Below are 18,164 nucleotides of genomic sequence, written 5' to 3'. Positions count from 1 at the left end.
TACACGTGAGAACACCACCCACCAGTTACGTGGTACGTACTCGTGCGACTCGGCCAACATTGTCTACCTCATACGCTGCAGGAAAGGATGTCCCGATGCGTGGTACATTGGCGAGACCATGCAGACGCTGCGACAACGAATGAACGGACATCGCGCAACAATCACCAGGCAGGAATGTTCCCTTCCAGTCGGAGAACACTTCAGCAGTCAAGGGCATTCAGCCTCTGATCTCCAGAGGTAAGCGTTCTCCAAGGCGGCTTTCAGGATGCGCGACAACGCAGAATCGCCGAGCAGAAACGTATAGCCAAGCTCCGCACACATGAGTGCGGCCTCAACCGGGACCTAGGATTCATTTCACATTACATTCATCCCCCACCATCTGGCCTGCAAAATCCTACCAACTGTCCTGGCTTGATGCAATTCACACCTCTTTAACCTGGGGTTACCCCATCTCTGGATCTGTAAAGATTTAATCACCTGCTAATGCTCGCATTCCAAGCATTGTTTGGCATCTTTGAATTTGTCTATATATGTGTTTCTGGAACATACCTCTTCATTCACCTGAGGAAGGAGCAGCGCTCCGAAAGCTAGTGACATCGAAACAAACCTGTTGGACTTTAACCTGGTGTTGTAAGACTTCGTACTGTGCTCACCCCAGTCCAACGCCGGCATCTCCACATCATTCCTTCTTCCTGACATTCATGAAATTCAACCCGAAAGAAAAAGTCGGATCCTGGATTTAGGTGAAATATTTTATCATTAGTTGTGTGGTGGTGATTTAATAAAACAAATCATCGTGTTGTCTTTGTTTGTATTTTTTTAAATTTAGAGTACCGAATTATTATTTTCCCAATCAAAGGACAATTTAGCGTGGCCAATCCACCTACCCTGCACGTCTTTGGGTTGTGGGGGTAAAAAACACGCAGGCACGGGGAGAATGAACAAACTCCACATGGACAGTGACCTAGGGCTGGGGTTAGAACCCATATCCTCAGGGTCGCAGTCCGAGTGCTAACCACTGCGCCACATGCAGCCCCAGGGTTGCCGTTGTGATGCTTGATTTGGACAGTTTCATTCATGTCCTTGTTCAGTGAACACTAATTCTCAACTATTTATTCCAGGCAGACCCGGGAGCAGCCAGGCTGACTCAGCAGGTAATCGCTTTCATTCTAATAGCTGATATTTTCCCGCCCATAGTATCCAACTGCATGTTAAATCTGTGAGACGATCTCAGTGTTTTTCTGTTTAATTATGGACACGTTATCAATTAATTCCTGTTGCGAGATTAATGCTGAATATTTAGAGCGACAATTGATTGTGTCCGTGGGCTTACAGAAAAACCAGATACAGCTGTCGGTCTGAAACAGATATTCAGTTCCCGAGTTGCCAGCCAGCGCTGACATATCGCGGAATTTTATGGTCCTTCCGCCGCCCCACCGACATCATCCGGATCCACCGAAGGCAGTGGGTTCACCGCATTTTCCCCTCCCGCCCCCTCCCTGAGCGGGCAGCACATTACATATCTGTCCCTTCCAGCGGTGAGCGGGAGGGCGCAGCTGGCTCAGTGGTGATGGCAGATATCTTGTAATCCGCACTAGGATTGGAATCTCACTGTGCTCGGCCAATCCGTGTGATAGACCGCTGACTATTCCAATCTTGACCTGTGTAGAGAAAATAAATTATCTTTTAAAACATAAATTTAGAGTACCCAATTCATTTTTTCCAATTAAGAGGCAATTTAGCGTGGCCAATCTTTGGGTTGTGAGGGGGGGGGGGGGACCCACGCAAACACGGAGAGAATGTGCAAACTCCACACGAACAGTGACCTGGAGCCGGGATCGAACCTGAGACCTCGGCGCCGTCTGACCTCAGCAGGTCTCACCCTCTGCGCCACCGTGCTGCCCTGAGGGAATAAATTCTGAGCCGATCCACACTCCAGGCTGACGCAATCGGTAGGATTGTTTTTCAATATCCCACTATTCGCCCCGTGTTTATACCATTTAGAAAGCTTCTCTCTTACATTTGCAATGTCTAATATTTGCTGCGGGTTTGTTGAGCTCCTGTAAACGGCCCAATGCTACTAGTGATTCCGATATTTCCCGCTGCATCGGGGACCAATAACTCTGCATTTGATTTCTGTATTTTACAGAGGCGGTGAAGCTGAGACTGAGCAATGTGGGCAGTCGGTGCGCTGGTAGAGTGGAGTACAGTGGGGGACAGTGCATGATCAGGAATGGGACACGAAGGACGCCGCTGTTGTGTGTCGGGAGCTGGGCTGCGGCACCGCGCGCGCTGCACCGCGCAGGGCTCACTTTGGTGAAGGCTCTGGACCCATTGTGACGTGGAAGGTGCAATGCAAAGGGAGCGAATCCATCCGCTCTGCGGGATTGTCCTTCAGAACGTTGGGATGCCTAGTCCTCGCCGCATTCCAATGATGCCGGAGTAATTTGTTCAGGTAAAAACCTTTCTTTGTCTATTCTCTACCGAATGGAATCTGTTCACTGAAAATAGAGGCAGTGAAATGACACCTGTGAATTTCAACTTTTAGGACATCCTGATTAATAAAATGGGTTACTTTACCATCCAAGGCCTGCCCCCTGTGCTGGGTTAACGGTGCGGGTAAACGCCCATTCGCTTTCAAGTGCAGGGTGAAATTCGCGGCTCCATCAGCGGCAACATTTCGACCTTTAGATTCTGAAGTAGAAAATGGACGTGAGAAACAGGGAATAGAGCCAGCGCTGCTATGGGTAGGTCAGGGATTACTTCCCCTCAATTTGGGCCTCTATCAATCAAGACGTCAACGTTATCACACTGGTGATAAAGTGCGTGTTTGCAACATGACACTGACGATCTCTTTTAGACATACGGACAATTAAGTTAATCTGAAAGGAAAAATTATGGTCGAGAGAGAAGCAAAAACATTTGGTGGAAGGAGGTAAGTTGCTTGATTAGTGTTGGAGCGGAAATGAGCCAATGTCCGAACTAATCGTGACAGATTTTCATTCAGCAGATGTGTACAGATTTGTAAATCATTTGTATAATTGTAATCTATTGTTGCTCAGCCCACAGAATTCCCAGATTGGTATCCCAAGGTGCACACTGCGCTGGAAGACTGGAGATCCAGGTCGATATTACCCGGGGAACAGTGTGTGACCTTGACTGGGACTGGAATGATGCCATGGTAGTCTGTGCTCAACTTCAGTGTGTAGTCGCCGTGTCTCTGAGTATAGGGGGTGATTTTGGAGAGGGTACTGGACTGATACACAGCGATAGATTTCAATGCATAGGCAACGAGACAAGCCTGGTGGACTGTCCTCTTGTTTCAGTAAATCGGACCCAATGCACTCACAGCAACGATGTCAGTGTGATCTGTTCTGGTGAGTGTTGAATTATGAATAATAGATCATTTTTGTCCAATATTTCAGTAACTGAGCAAAAGACAATCCAAGTCCGAGATATTCAGTTCTAATCACGATGCCCGGCCAATCAGTGATTAATTTCATATTTCTGGCGTGGCCTTACAAAGTAAGCAGGGATATTGATTATGGCAAATGTCTACGTTTTAATTGATCTTCTGAAAACAACAAATTATCATTGCTAATTACACATTGATGTAACATTCTATATCGAACACTTCAATAGACAAGCTCTGTCTCCCCAGTCATGATCCACTTAATGGACTATAAAAATAGGTAATTTAGTAATTAACTGTGATTACATTGTTAACAGATAAAGATCTAGGTTATTCACAAAACGGAAATAAGAGGTATAATCATACAGTAATAGAAGGAGGCAATTCGGCCCATCACGTTAACACCGGCCCGTGGATAGAGCACCCAACATAAGGCCACACCTCCATCCTATCCCAGTAACCCAGTAACCCCACCTAACCTTTTGTGGATACTAAGGGCAATTTATCATGGCCAATCCACCTAACCTGCACATGTTTCCACTATGGGAGGAAACCGGAGCACCCGGAGGAAACCAACGCAGACACGGGGAGAACGTTCAGATTCCGCAAAGACAGTGAACCAAGCCGGGAACCGAGCCTGGGGCCTGGAGCTGTGAAAAAACTGTTCTCACCATTTTGGTACATCAAGTATCTCCGTCATTTTTTGCTGCCGGTAGAAATTAATGAAGTTAGCTCAGTAACATAATTGCAAATGCCCGGTTAACATTCGGACACCAGCACTTGTAGTGGATAGTTTTCAAGCAGTGGTGTATAGAAGTGAACAATACATGGAGAATTTTCCAATACCGTCATATCCCGAAGAATTAAAAATATTCCGATAAACAGCCTCTTTCTGCATTTCCCGATCAGCGCCCTGTCTAAACATTGAAGGTCCTTCAACTTTTTAAACATAATTCAGTCATCTCTGGACTGAGTCTTTCCGATACGTTTTTCAAACTGGCCTAATCATGCAAAGCTTAATTAAACAGCTTATACTTAGTTGGAATCTATACAATGTCGCCTTTAAACCCTCTATAATCGGCAATATTCCATCAGATTGGTTTTCAGGATGAACACTCACATTTGAGTTGAAGCAGCTTCTTCAAAGTGTCCCGCACCATTTTAACTCCTTTAAAATGATCATGTGGGGAACATGAGCAGTGGGTATAGGTGCGATGGTATAATTTACTTTCTTTACCTTTGACGTGTGATTATTCTAATGGTTATCGACCAGTTACGTGGGTCCGTGTTTATATCCGAAACAGGACAACATGGTCCCCGATTGATTGGTGGCCAGGATAGGTGCTCAGGACGGGTGGAGGTGTTACACGGAGACCGCTGGGGGACGCTGTGTGATGTTTACTTTGGTTTAGAAGCCGCCAGTATGATCTGTGAGCATCTTCAGTGCGGGGCGGTAAAGAATATCACGAGAGGTGCTCCCTTTGGAAAGGGAACCGGCCCAGTGTGGAAGGAGAACTACAGGTGCGGCGGGAACGAGTCCCAGTTGTGGGAGTGTCCGCTTTCATCCGTGGACGATTTTAGCTGCTCCCATGGAAATGAAGCCAGTGTCATCTGCTCGGGTGAGTGCCCTCAATCCAGATAATCAGAGCAAAGTAAAATGTGGTACAGAAAATGAGGCGGCCATTCTGTCCTTCGTGACCGTGCAAGCGTTTTGGAAATGTAACTCACCTCATCACAGTCCTGGAGTACCCTCGCAGACAGTATTATTTCCCTTCCACATAATTGATCAATTCTCTTTTCAATGACAGGATTGATCTTCATCTCCATTATACCCACACTGTCCATTTCCGATCCAAACCACTCACTGCCTATGAAAGTACTCCGAGGTCACAATTGTTATTTTGTCAAATATCTTAAATCTGCCACTCCTCCCATCCTCGCCCTATGCCGACGGGAACATTGAATCCATATCTGTGTTACACAGAACCCTCAGGGTCTGAACACCCGGTCAAATCGGGAAGTTAAAAAATCCTCAGCACTACATTGAGGGTAATTAGAGGAGAAGTCCCGCGTGTCCACTCCTGTATTTTCTTTCACTCAATATCACACAGGACAGATTATTGGCCACTCTCACATGGCTGTTTGCGGGACTTTGGTTTCCTCCTTAATGTCCCTATTTTTTTTTTTCATTTTGCATATTCCTGCAGCTGTTTGAGACAATTCATCTTTGCAATGGCAGAATCATAGTTCTCGGTATTCGGCACTGCTGGCAAATTTTTTCCCACACTCTGAATTTTCATCCCTAGACTGCAAGCTTAATTTCAAAGGAGTTACATTCTCTTCTCCTGTAATCTCAGATATTCCCTCCTCTCGTGCTTGCTGCCTGTACCGATTCTCTGCACGTGATTGATTTCCCCTAATGTTACCTCATAGCTCCAAAATGTTTGCCAAATCTGTCCTGACCATACCGATGGAACTAGCCAGTTGAACCGGAAGGATATGGGACGCGACTGCGTTCAGATGCAACCTATCCCAACATTCCCTGATCCCTCTTCCGCAGAACTGTTGCCCATATTGGAGGAAATTTATGTCCAAACCCCAGCAGCTAATCTCCAGCTAGGTGTACATGCGTTTGCTAATGTTAAAAAAACAGAGTTGCATTTGGTGTAGTACCGAATAAGGATCTTTCTACATATACCGGCCAACGTGCGAGCGAATTCTGGCTTTCTATAAACAGTATTTGCATGACTCTATCCCTCTTTGTCATTGTTTCTGACACGGCCCACGAATGCTGACTGTTCAGCTTCCTGCCTGACAGTGCTCAGCATCCGCTCAGTCACACCCGTCACTCTTGCACCAGAGAAGCAGTCTGGTGTAAAGATGATCTAAACCTGCGTTCATTTGTTTCACTGTTACCATTCTTCTCAACGTCTCACTTCACACAGATGAAAACTGGTCACTGAGATTGATGAATGGGGGTAGCAGGTGTCATGGCCGAGTGGAGATTTACTACAACCGCAGCTGGGGCAGAGTCCAGGACAGCCTCTGGGACCTGAATTACGCTAACGTGGTCTGCAGACAGCTGCGCTGCGGAGCCGCGATAGCCGCATATAACTCTTCACAATACGGAGAGGGTGAAGGGTCAGTGTGGGTGAATTATGTCCATTGTAAAGGAAACGAATCGCATCTCTGGAACTGCAGCTCATTCCCACCGAAGTCGCCTCACACTGGCAGCATCGACGTTGGGGTTCTGTGTTCAGGTGAATAAACAGGTCACTGTGACTGAAATGAATGGGAAATGTGTCATGGGCAATGGGAACATGTCATTTCTTCCTCAGGGGCCTGTGGACCAATTATTTAACACTGGAGCCAGGATGAACATGGGCAGTAATAACACATATTTGGAACTATGCTGACAGATTGAACAACGTTATAAATCTCTAGGTCCCGCCCCACAGTAAATACAGATAAAGCCAATAAGGACCAATGACAACGATGACAAATGAATTGGTCAAAGGGGTAGGTTTCAACAGCGCAACTGAAAGGGAGATGAAAGGTTTATGTGAAGGAATTCTGATATTGTCTGTCAAAAGCCAATGTCGGAGCTGTTGATTTATTTTTGTTCGTTCTTGTGATGCGGGCGTCGCTGTCTGAGCCAGCAATTGTTACCCAAATCTAATTGCCCTTGAACTGAGTGGAGTGCTAGACTATTTCAGACTGGGGCAAGTTAAGACTTAACCGCATTGGTGTATGGGGCTATAGTCACATGTAGGTCAGAGCGGGTTAGGACAACAGATTTCCTCCCTGAGGTGCATTAGTGAATGAGATGGGTTTTTACGACAATCGACAATGGTGACATGGTCATCAATAGACGTCCAATTGCAGATTTTAGTTGAATTCAAATTCCACCATTTCGCAAGATGGGATTAGAAGCCGCGCCCCCAGAGCTATCCCCAGGTCTCGGCATTAGTAGTCCAGTAACAATACCACTACGAAGACGCCTCCTCATTAAGTGTCGGGGATCGATTGATGTATTTGTGCATTTGAACATGACAATGATATTCTAAAGCTAAATTATATTATAGGATGAAAGTGCAGGATGGATCAAATAGGTGATTTTGGTAGGCGGGGTGTGTGTGAGGGAATGTAATTGCGGTGGGCATTACTGGTGAGATCAAATTTGCGCGGTTCACTTTTGAAAGTGTTGTTTGCATTAGCGTTTTTGAAGGGAGCAAGATTGTTTTCCCAGCTAGGCATTTGAGAAATGTTCCTGTCTTGAAAGAACATGGATCTTCTGAACCTTTCAGCCGGAAGTGTGGTGAATTCGCGGGGAGGGTCAGTGCTTTAGCTGTTAAGCCGCTTTTTCTCTCAATGATGCTACCAACCCTTTGAACATTTTTTGATTTGTACCATTAAGAACGTTATGGCGATATCTGATTAAATATGGGCAGCAAAACAGTATGCAGTAAAAAACATAACATAAAATGTTTGCTTAAAGGGCTTGTGTTTAGACTAATTAATGAGCATAATTAGACAATTGCGGGCGAAACATTCTATCCAGCATAGAATGGGCCAATCCCGAAAACCACGGTGCAGATTTTATAAAATAAATTGAGTGTACCCACTATTTTTTTCCAATTAACGGGCAATTTAGCGTGACCAAATCACCATACGCTATTCATGTTTGGGTTGTGGGTGTGAGAACAACGCAGACACGGGGAGAATGTGAATTCTCCACATTGCCAGTGATCCAGGACCGCGGCGGGGTGAGGCAGCGGTGCTAACCACTGCGCGCTTTATCAATTTCCAAATGATTTGTATCGGTTGATTCAGATTTTCGGAACAGGCATTTCCCTACGTCCCATTGAAGATCAGTTCCACATTGCCTTCACGGCGTTAGTTTCCAGTCACCATATTATACATTTAGGTAAGACTACAAAAGTGTTGGACAACAAGTATTCGTTTACCTGTGAACAGCAGCTTGAAAGGGAGATTTTAATTCAGCGGCTATTACACAATTGTTTGAATTAAGCAGTGATATGAATTTGTGTTCGAAGGATAATATTCCACTGCATTGTTTTCTATCAGGACACAAACAGTTAAGACTGTCTGACGGGGCAAGCCGGTGTGCTGGCCGATTGGAGATTTATTACTCTGGGATCTGGGGCTCAGTTTGTGACGATTCCTGGGACCTGACAGACGCTGAAGTGGTTTGCAAACAGCTGGGTTGTCGAAGTGCATTGCAGCTTCCATTTCCTGCTCCGTCTGGACCAGGCACCGGCACCATTTGGCTTGATGAGCTGGACTGCTCCGGGAACGAATCGTCTATCTGGCAATGCCCCCATGCATTGTGGGGAAACCACGACTGTAATCATAAAGAAGATGTGGAGATCATGTGCTCAGGTAAATATCGTATTTCCTTCAGTTATAAGCGAAGTTTCATACTGAAGATATATCCCCGATTTGGTCGGAACAGCACTGACGGAGGTTAGTCGGACTAACGCCATGTGTGGCGTTTATTCTGCACACAAATAGCATTAAAACGTTGGTTCAGCCTACCGGATCTATGTTCCCTTCCGATTCTTTCTCCTCTCACTTCCGTTTATACTCTCAGTGTAAAAGCATCGGTGCTGTCCGCCTCAAGTATCTTATGTTTTCTGAGTTTCACTTTCTTCCAACTTTCTGGCAATCAGAAGAAAAACATGTTCTCCTGAATTCACTGTGAATGTTATTCGTACAACAGATGGTCGTACCAGGGTCATACAGATCCACAGCACAGAAAAGACCTCTCGGCCCATCGTGTCTGTTATATATTGTGCAGTCCTCTTCAGAATTAACTGCTTGCCCCATTTTCTGCCTCCTATAAATTTGGAACTTTTACTTGTGAGGGCAAAGTACGACTAGTTGATGTATATCATCAGGAACAGCAAGACCAGCACCAATCCATGTGAACATCCCGTTCGTACTTCTGCTATTTAACTAACAGAATAATTTACAGCTAATTTTACGGCAACTTTCCTACTGACTCGCTGGTTTCTCATTTTCTGACCTGAGTTAACAATGTGGGAATTTGTCAAAGCTCTGCTGAAAATCCAGGCTGATTTAAAGTAACACATTCATCATAGATTATCATAGAATGTTCAGTGCAGAAGGAAGCCATAAGGCCCATCGAGTCTGCACCGGCTCTTGGAAAGAGCACCCTACCCAAGGTCAACACCTCCACACCCTATCCCCATAACCCAGTAACTCGACCCAACACTAAACTTTGCAAAGTTTCCTAGTCATTCAATGCGGTACATCATGTAAATGTCTGGTTTGTAATTCACAGTTACTTATTATGGACTGTATCGTTTGATTTCAGCTGCGCGTTTCAGTTAATGTTCTGAAATAATATCAATGAAAATGTTCACTCAACTGGCGCAACATATATATTGCAATGCACTCTGGATACACAATTGATCAGTAGAAGCAACTAGATGTTTGTTATTTCATTGATAGAGCACAAAGAGCCACGTCTTGTTAATGGAAAGCATCGCTGTGAGGGGAGAGCGGAAGTGTTCTACACTGGGACCTGGGGCACAGTGTGCTCTGACAAACTGGAGAACCGTGATGCAGATGTGATCTGTAAACAGTTAAGAGTGCGGCACCGCCGATTTCATTGACTATGACGCTAAATCATTTGGAATGGGTACCGGCCACATTTGGCTCGATGAGATCGAATATCTGTCACATGAGACGACACTTTGGCAATGTCAGGTAGACCCGTGGGGTCAACACGACTGTGATCATCGGGAAGATGCGGATATTGTTTGTTCAGGTGACACAATAAACTACTTTGTTTGCGGATGTAATTTCACATATTAATGTCATCTTCATTCAACATGTCTGTCTTATCAACAGGGGAAACACAATAAAGGGACCACACTAAAGTCTCAAGGACTGCGGTGGAGAATCAGGTTCTCCTTCATCTTTTCTAACAGCTGCCTGATTGTATTCTGCGCTTGTGTCACGTCAAGTGTAATAATTATTTTTGCTTTGACAAATTCAGGACAAATCTTGCGCTTGGCGGGAGGTGACACCAAATGCTCCGGGAGAGTGGCGATATTGTGTAACAACACTTGGGGCACGGTTTGTGATGATTCCAGGGATATGAACGATGCCAGAGTTGTGTGCAGGCAGTTGGAGTGTGGTCCCCCTCTATTGGCACCAGGAGGGGCCGCTTTTGGCCAGGGTAACGGTTCTACCTGGATGGATCATAGAATCATAGAATCATAGAAGTTTACAGCATGGAAACAGGCCCTTCGGCCCAACCAGTACATGCCGCCCAGTTTTTACCATTAAGCTAGTCCCAGTTGCCCGCACTTGGCCCATAACCCTCTATACCCATCTTACCCATGTAACCATCTAAATGCTTTTTGAAAGACACAATTGTACCCGCCTCTACTACTACTACCTCTGGCAGCCCATTCCAGACACTCACTACCCTCTGAGTGAAGAAATTGCCCCTCTGGGCCCTTTTGAATCTCTCCCCTCTCACCTTAAACCTATGCCCTCTAGTTTTAGACTTCCCTACCTTTGGGAAAATATCTCGACTATCTACCTTATCTATGCCCCTCATTATTCTATAGACCTCTATAAGATCACCCCTAAGCCTCCTACGCTCCAGGGAAAAAAGTCCCAGTCTATCCAGCCTCTCCTTATAACTCAAACCATCAAGTCCCGGCAACATCCTAGTAAACCTTTTCTGCACTCTTTCCAGTTTAATAATATCCTTTCTATAATAGGGTGATCAGAACTGCACACAGTATTCCAAGTGTGGCCGTACCAATGTCTTGTACAACTTCAACAAGACGTCCCAACTCCTGTATGCAATGTTCTGACCAATTAAACCATGCATGCCGAATGCCTTCTTCACCACCCTGTCCACCTGCGACTCCACCTTCAAGGAGCTATGAACCTGTACTCCTAGATCTATTTGTTCTATAACTCTCCCCAACGCCATGCCATTAACTGAGTAGGTCCTGGCCTGATTCGATCTGCCAAAATGCATCACCTCACATTTATCTAAATTAAACTACATCTGCCATTCGTCGGCCCACTGGCCTAATTGATCAATATCCCGATGCAATCCTAGATAACCTTCTTCACTATCCACTGTGCCACCAATCTTGGTGTCATCTGCAAACTTACTAACCATGCCTCCTAAATTCTCATCCAAATCATTAATACAAAATCAAATAACAGTGGACCCAGCACCGATCCCTGAGGCACACCACTGGTCACAGGCCTCCAGTTTGAAAAACAACCCTCTACAACCACCCTCTGCCTTCTGTCGTCCAGCCAATTTGGAATCCAATTGGCAACCTCACCCTGGATCCCGTGAGCTTTAACCTTCTGCAACAATCTACCATGCGGTACCTTGTCAAAGGCTTTGCTAAAGTCCATGTAGACAACGTCTACTGCATTGCCCTCATCTACCTTCTTGGTCACCCCCTCAAAAAACTCAATCAAATCTGTGAGACATGATTTTCCACGCAGAAAGCCATGCTGACTGCCCCGAATCAGTCCTTGCCTCTCTAAATGCTTGTAGATCCTGTCTCTCAGAATACCTTCTGGCAACGTACCTACTACAGATGTTAGGCTCACCGGTCTGTAGTTCCCAGGCTTTTCCCTGCTGCCCTTCTTAAACAAGGGCACAACATTCGCCACTCTCCAATCTTCAGGCACCTCACCTGTGGCTGCCGATGATTCAAATATCTCTGTTAGGGGACCCGCAATTTCCTCCCTAGCGTCCCACAACATCCTGGGATGCATTTCATCAGGTCCCGGGGATTTATATACCTTGATGCGCTTTAAGACTTCCAGCACCTCCTCCTCTGTAATATGCACACTTCTCAAGACATCACTATTTATTTCCCTTAGTTTCCTAACATCCATGCCTTTCTCCACCGTGAATACCGATGAGAAATATTCATTCAGGATCTCACCCAACTCTTGTGGCTCTGCACATAGATGCCCTTGTTGATCCTTAAAAGGCCCTACTCTGTCCCTAGTTACTCTTTTCCCCTTTATGTATCTGTAGAATCTCTTTGGATTCTCCCTTGCATTATTTGCCAAAGCAATTTCATGTCCCCTTTTTGCCCTCCTGATTTCCCTCTTAACTCTATTTCGACAATCTATATACTCTTCAAGGGATCCACTTGATCCCAGTTGCTTATGTACGTCATATGCCTCCTTCATCTTTTTGACCAGAGTCTCAATATCTCGAGTCATCCACGGTTCCCTACTTCTACCAGCCTTGCCCTTCACTCTAAAGGGAATGTGCTTACCCTGCACCCTGGTTAACACATTTTTAAAAGCCTCCCATTTACCAGCCGTCCCTTTGCCTGCCAACAGTCTCCCCCAATCTACCTCTGCAAGTTCCTGTCTGATACCATCAAAATTGGCCTTGCCCCAATTAAGAATTTTAACTCTTGAGCCAGACCTATCATTCTCCATAGCTATCTTAAAACTAATGGAGTTATGGTCACTTGTCCCAAAGTGATCTCTCACTAGCACTTCTGTCACTTACCCTTCCTTATTTCCCAAGACGAGGTCAAGTTTTGCCCCCTCTCTAGTCGGTCCATCCACATTCTGAATGAGAAATTCCTCCTGAATACACTCAACAAATTTCCCTCCATCCAAGCCCCTAATGCTATGGCTGTTCCAGTCAATGTTGGGAAAGTTAAAGTCCCCTACTACTACCACCCTATTATTCTTGCAGCTATCTGTAATCTCCTTACATATTTGCTCTTCAATTTCCCGCTGACTATTTGGGGGCCTGTAGTACAGTCCTACCAAGGTGATCTCTCCCTTCTTATTTTTCAGTTCCACCCATATAGACTCAGTGGGCGAACCCTCGGATATATCCCCTCTAAGTACTGCCGTGATGTTCTCCCTAATCAAAAACGATCATTCCCCCTCCTCTCTTACCTCCTGTTCTATCCTTTCTGTAGCATCTGTACCCCGGAACATTGAGCTGCCAGTCCTGCCCCTCCCTTAGCCATGTTTCAGTCATAAAACAAGTGCCCCGTGTGAGGCTCGAACTCACGACCTTCAGATTATGAGACTGACGCGCTGCCTACTGCACTAACGAGGCTCTGTGAAGTGCACTGGAAATGAATCCTGGAAATGATTGTCCTTTATCATTGTGGCCTCAAGCTGACTGTGATCACAAGGAAGACGCCAGTGTGGTTTGTTCCGGTAAGCATCGCACAGAGTGGTGGGAGCTTGAGCTGGACAGTGGTGTTTGGTTCTTGGTGCTGAATATGAAGCACGTTTATAAATTAAGAATAACAGCTGAATTTCGAACATCAAACCCAAATAATTGTTTATTTTTTTCAACATGTTCCACAGATCCGCTTTTCTCTCCAACTTCTTCTCCATCCACATCTGAAGGTACATCTCGTTGATAGAAATCATTCAATATTATTGTTATTTTTATATTCGGGGAATAATTGGACATTGGAATTGCCTTGTTGTGAGGATTGCTCAAAATGATAATCATGTAAACATTGAAAATTACACGGTGAAAGCTATATCTGTGAAAACTTTCCTGAATCTTTAATACAGCTCCTGAAGATGAAAGCACTTCCATTCCTCTTGTTATCTGCATATCACGCGGAGTCCTATTGATCTGTGAGTTATTCGCCCTGGTGACAGTAATGCAGAGGAAGATGTAAATAAAAGGTGCGGCTCGAATCGGATTGTGCACCTCACACTGAATTTTGAATGTTGCTTTATCTTCTCTTCAATGTCTCTTTCCCCAAACTGTACCCAGTCGGTTGTAAGACAGAAAATAACATGCTATTGGTCAGTCATTTCGTTCAAGGTATTCGAGAAACAGTAACATCATAGAATCATAAAAACTGTACAGTACAGAGGGAGACCAGTCGCCCCATCGAATCGGCACCAACCCTTCGAAACAGCACCCGACGTAGGCCTGATCCGACCCTCTATTCCCGTAACCGCACCTAACCATAGGCACTAAGGGGAAATTTAGAATGGTCAATCCGATTAACCTGCACATCTTTGAATAGATTCAAAACATTGCACTTAAAATAGGGAATTTTCATCAGCCGTCCAGGAGACACGAAATTAGTTTCATTTTTGTAACAATCGATCAACACATTGAATGAAAACACTTTAAACTCTGAGCTCAGTATTTTCTTTAACTGCTTATATATATTATTCCATTCAGTATTCGTTGTAAACCTGCACAGTCTGTGCCGATGTCCACTGTCAACTTCTCTGAATGGAATCAGCCGCCATTTTCAGAAGTGATGGAACATTTTCTATCTTTTACATTCTGCATCCCAGCACAACAAACACTCTGATATGAGTGGATCTCTGCTGGTGGTGCAGTGAGTACTGGGCCCACAGCCGAGTCAGAAGCTCTGCTTCAGGTCCAAAGACTTCATATACCAAGGAATATCAAAACACCTTGAAAGTTCTTTCCAAGGCCACACTAACAGACAGGTAAAGTGGGGGAAAGTCCTGCTCCGTCAAGCTTGGTATGGATTAGTGACCGTCTGGCGACAGGCTGGCGACATTTTCCATACAGAATTTTGGCTATAGAATCTGATGAACCTTTGTCTTGTGGACCACTATGATTGGGGCTGAGAAACAAAACTGCTCCCTGTATCTTAACTCGCACCAAGTTATTTTGATTCATATCTGATGGACAGAACAATAGTGGCCCGGAAATCCCTTCGTTACTGTTCCTTGAAATCGAGTCAGTGGAAATATTACTGGGCCAATCATCCAGAGACAAAAAGTAATGCTCTGTGTTCCCTGCTTCAAATCCAGCCTCGACAAAGAGGGAGATTTGAAATGAGTCAATCTGGAATTATATGTCTAACTATGAATGTAACAATATGCTAATCGTTCCTCCAACAGGTCCTCTCACGGGCGGCTGGGACTCACCATCTGGTTTCTACCAACCAATATATGCAGAAATATACAATACTCCACCTGACAAGGTTTCCATCCAGACCCGTGCTTCAGGTTTGCATTCTGTATTCACTTCAAACCCAAGTTACAGGGGCAAATGTCGCTTCAGGTTTAACAAGTTTAATTTTCAGTGCACTGGATGCACAACACCATTCTCGTGCAACAAGGAGATCTGTATTTATTCATCTTCAGATGACGAATGATATTGATTCGATTCCCACTCTCCCGAATTGTTCCAGAGTGTTTTTTGGCGGCCAGTGTATAACAGAGAGCACCGTCGGAGTTTCCCACAAGGCTGCACCGCGGCTCCATTTCCCTCCACCAACGTTCAGATTCAAATAAGTATCGGCAAAGCGGCTGCTGGAATATGTAAATGAACATTTTTCAAAGCTTGCAGATGATACCAAGTTGGGTGGGAGGGTGAACTGTGACGAGGATGCCGGAATCCAACAGCATGCTCTGGACAGGTTGGGTGAGTGGGGAAATCAATGGCAGATGCAGTATAATTTGTATAAGTATGAGGTTAATCACTTTGGAAACAAAAACAGGAAGGGAGATTGCCACCTGATTGTTGTAATTTGGGAGAGGGGAGTGTGCAGCGGGACCTGGGTGTCCTTGCGCACCAGTCGCTGAAGGTAAGCATGCAGATGCACAGGCGGTAAAGAAGGTTAAGGGCTGGAAGAGCTCAGTGGTCTCGACCGTTGGTTTCTAGTGCAGAACAAGGCCAGCAGTGGGTTCAATTCCATCCAGCTTACGCGAACAGGCGCCGTAATGTGGCAACGAGGGGCTTTTCGCAGTAACTTCATACTTGTGACAAAAATGGTTAGTATTATAATATGGTATTTTGGCCTTCATTGCAAGAAATTTCGAGTACAGATGCCGGGATGTGTTGCTGCCACACCTCGAATATTGTGCACAGTTTTGGCCTCCCTTTCTGAGGAAGGATGTTCTTGCTCTCGAGGTAGTGCAACGAAGGTTTATCAGACTGATCCCAGGTATGGACTGATACCAATAATGGTAGATCTGTCATATGCGGAGAGATTCAGTACGTTAGGATTGTCCTCTCTGAAGTTCAGGAAAATGAGGGGGGGGGATCTCATCGAGACTTACAAAATTCTAACATGTCTAGACAGGGTAGATGCAGGGAAGATGTTACCAATGATGTGTGTGTCCACAACCAGGAGTCACAGTCTGAGGATTCAGGGTAAATTATTTCGGACAGAGATGAGGACACATTTCTTCACCCAATGTGTGGTGAGCCTGTGGAATCCATTCCCACAGAATGTATTCACGAGGCGGCAAGACAGAGCACTTGGGGAGAGTGGGACATAAATGGAAAAGATAGCAGAGGCAGAACTGCAGTTATTTACTCATCATGACTAAAGGTGTAATGTCAGGCTCCTAGCGGAAAGCAGATGTTAAGGATATTACTAATAAAGGATGAGAAGAATGTCTCGGAAAATAAACATCAATCCGCTGAACATTATCGAGAGAAAAATTCCGACTAAAGGAGGGAAGAACATCAATACAAATAAAAGAATATTAGAACGGTCAGCTTATCTTTCAAGTGGGACCTCTCAGATAATCAACAACAGCGAATTGTTTTCAAGGCCACGGAGCAGATATGATTTACACTGTAAATCTTGGTCTCTAATATTAGGCTAGAAGTTACCACCTAATACACTAATGAATGAGACCGAAGCACAGCTGTCAGCTAGGTGATAGGTAAGTGCAATCTGGCCTCCGAGTCAGACGTTTTCAGGTTCTGGTTCCACCCCAGAACTTGGACAGATAAATAAAGTCTGACACTGCGGTACAATGCTGAGCGGAAGCTCCTTCAGATGTGACCTTTCATTGAAGCTACTGAAGAGAGTAACAGCATGTCCTCTGTTCTGAGTATAAAGTTTTTTATTGACCATGCGGAAGAAGGCTTGAGGGTTTGCCGTTTTGTCCTGACCAATAATGACCCCTGTCGCAAATTCACACAATCAGGTGACATGCTCTTTTTGTTAAAATGCTGTGATGTCCGTGGTATATCGCACTCCCCAAATTGACTGCTGTGTTCCCATATTGTAACAGCGACTAATTTTAATTGTACATCTTTAGCTGCAAAGAGTTTAAAACCTGCTGATCATGAAAAACACGATATACAAATGGTTATTTCATGAGGATGAAGTCACGTGGCAAGCAGAAGAATTAGTCCCATTTGGTACTGATCGAAAGACTAACTTCTGGGAATAAATGCATCCATATAGACGGAAGGAGTTTAGGAATGTGTTCTGCATGAATCGGCGCTAAGATGAATGTTGTTTGTGATTTGTTGGAACAAGTTAGAGTTTGGAGTCAAAACTACATTTTAACGATGGTCTCAAGTTGTGGTAGGCGGAGATGTACTGACTTGCTATAATAGACATACGATTGGAAAATTAAGTTTCACATAAGTAACTAACATAAATGAAACCTTTGTGAGAAAAGGCACCATGTCATGTATTAAATTAAGAATAATTTAAATGGCATAGTTTCTAAAAGGGATTAAGAACACAAAGGTAGAAAAATAATCTTATGTAAAGTAAAACGGTCAACTAAAACCAAATAAAACACAAATGTTCATTTCTAACACCGGGAAAACAGACATTTCCGGACAAAGTCAGCAGGTGTGGCAGGATTCTGGGAGAGACCAACAAATGCAACACTTTGAGACCATGTGACTCTTCCTGCCAGACCCTCTGACTGTGACATAATTTGATTTTCAGCATCCGCA

General features: G+C 44.7%; 1 non-coding gene across 1 annotated transcript; it reads right to left on the bottom strand.

Moving 5' to 3' along the window:
* Positions 1-13,477: 13,477 nt before the first annotated feature.
* Positions 13,478-13,550, bottom strand: trnam-cau (transfer RNA methionine (anticodon CAU)). Its single transcript has one exon. It is a non-coding gene; the product is annotated as a tRNA-Met (tRNA).
* Between the last annotated feature and the right edge of the window lie 4,614 nt (positions 13,551-18,164).

Source organism: Scyliorhinus torazame, chromosome 20, assembly GCF_047496885.1.
Source record: "Scyliorhinus torazame isolate Kashiwa2021f chromosome 20, sScyTor2.1, whole genome shotgun sequence".
Classification (NCBI taxonomy): Eukaryota; Metazoa; Chordata; class Chondrichthyes; order Carcharhiniformes; family Scyliorhinidae; genus Scyliorhinus; species Scyliorhinus torazame.
This window is presented reverse-complemented; position numbering and strand designations above follow the sequence as displayed.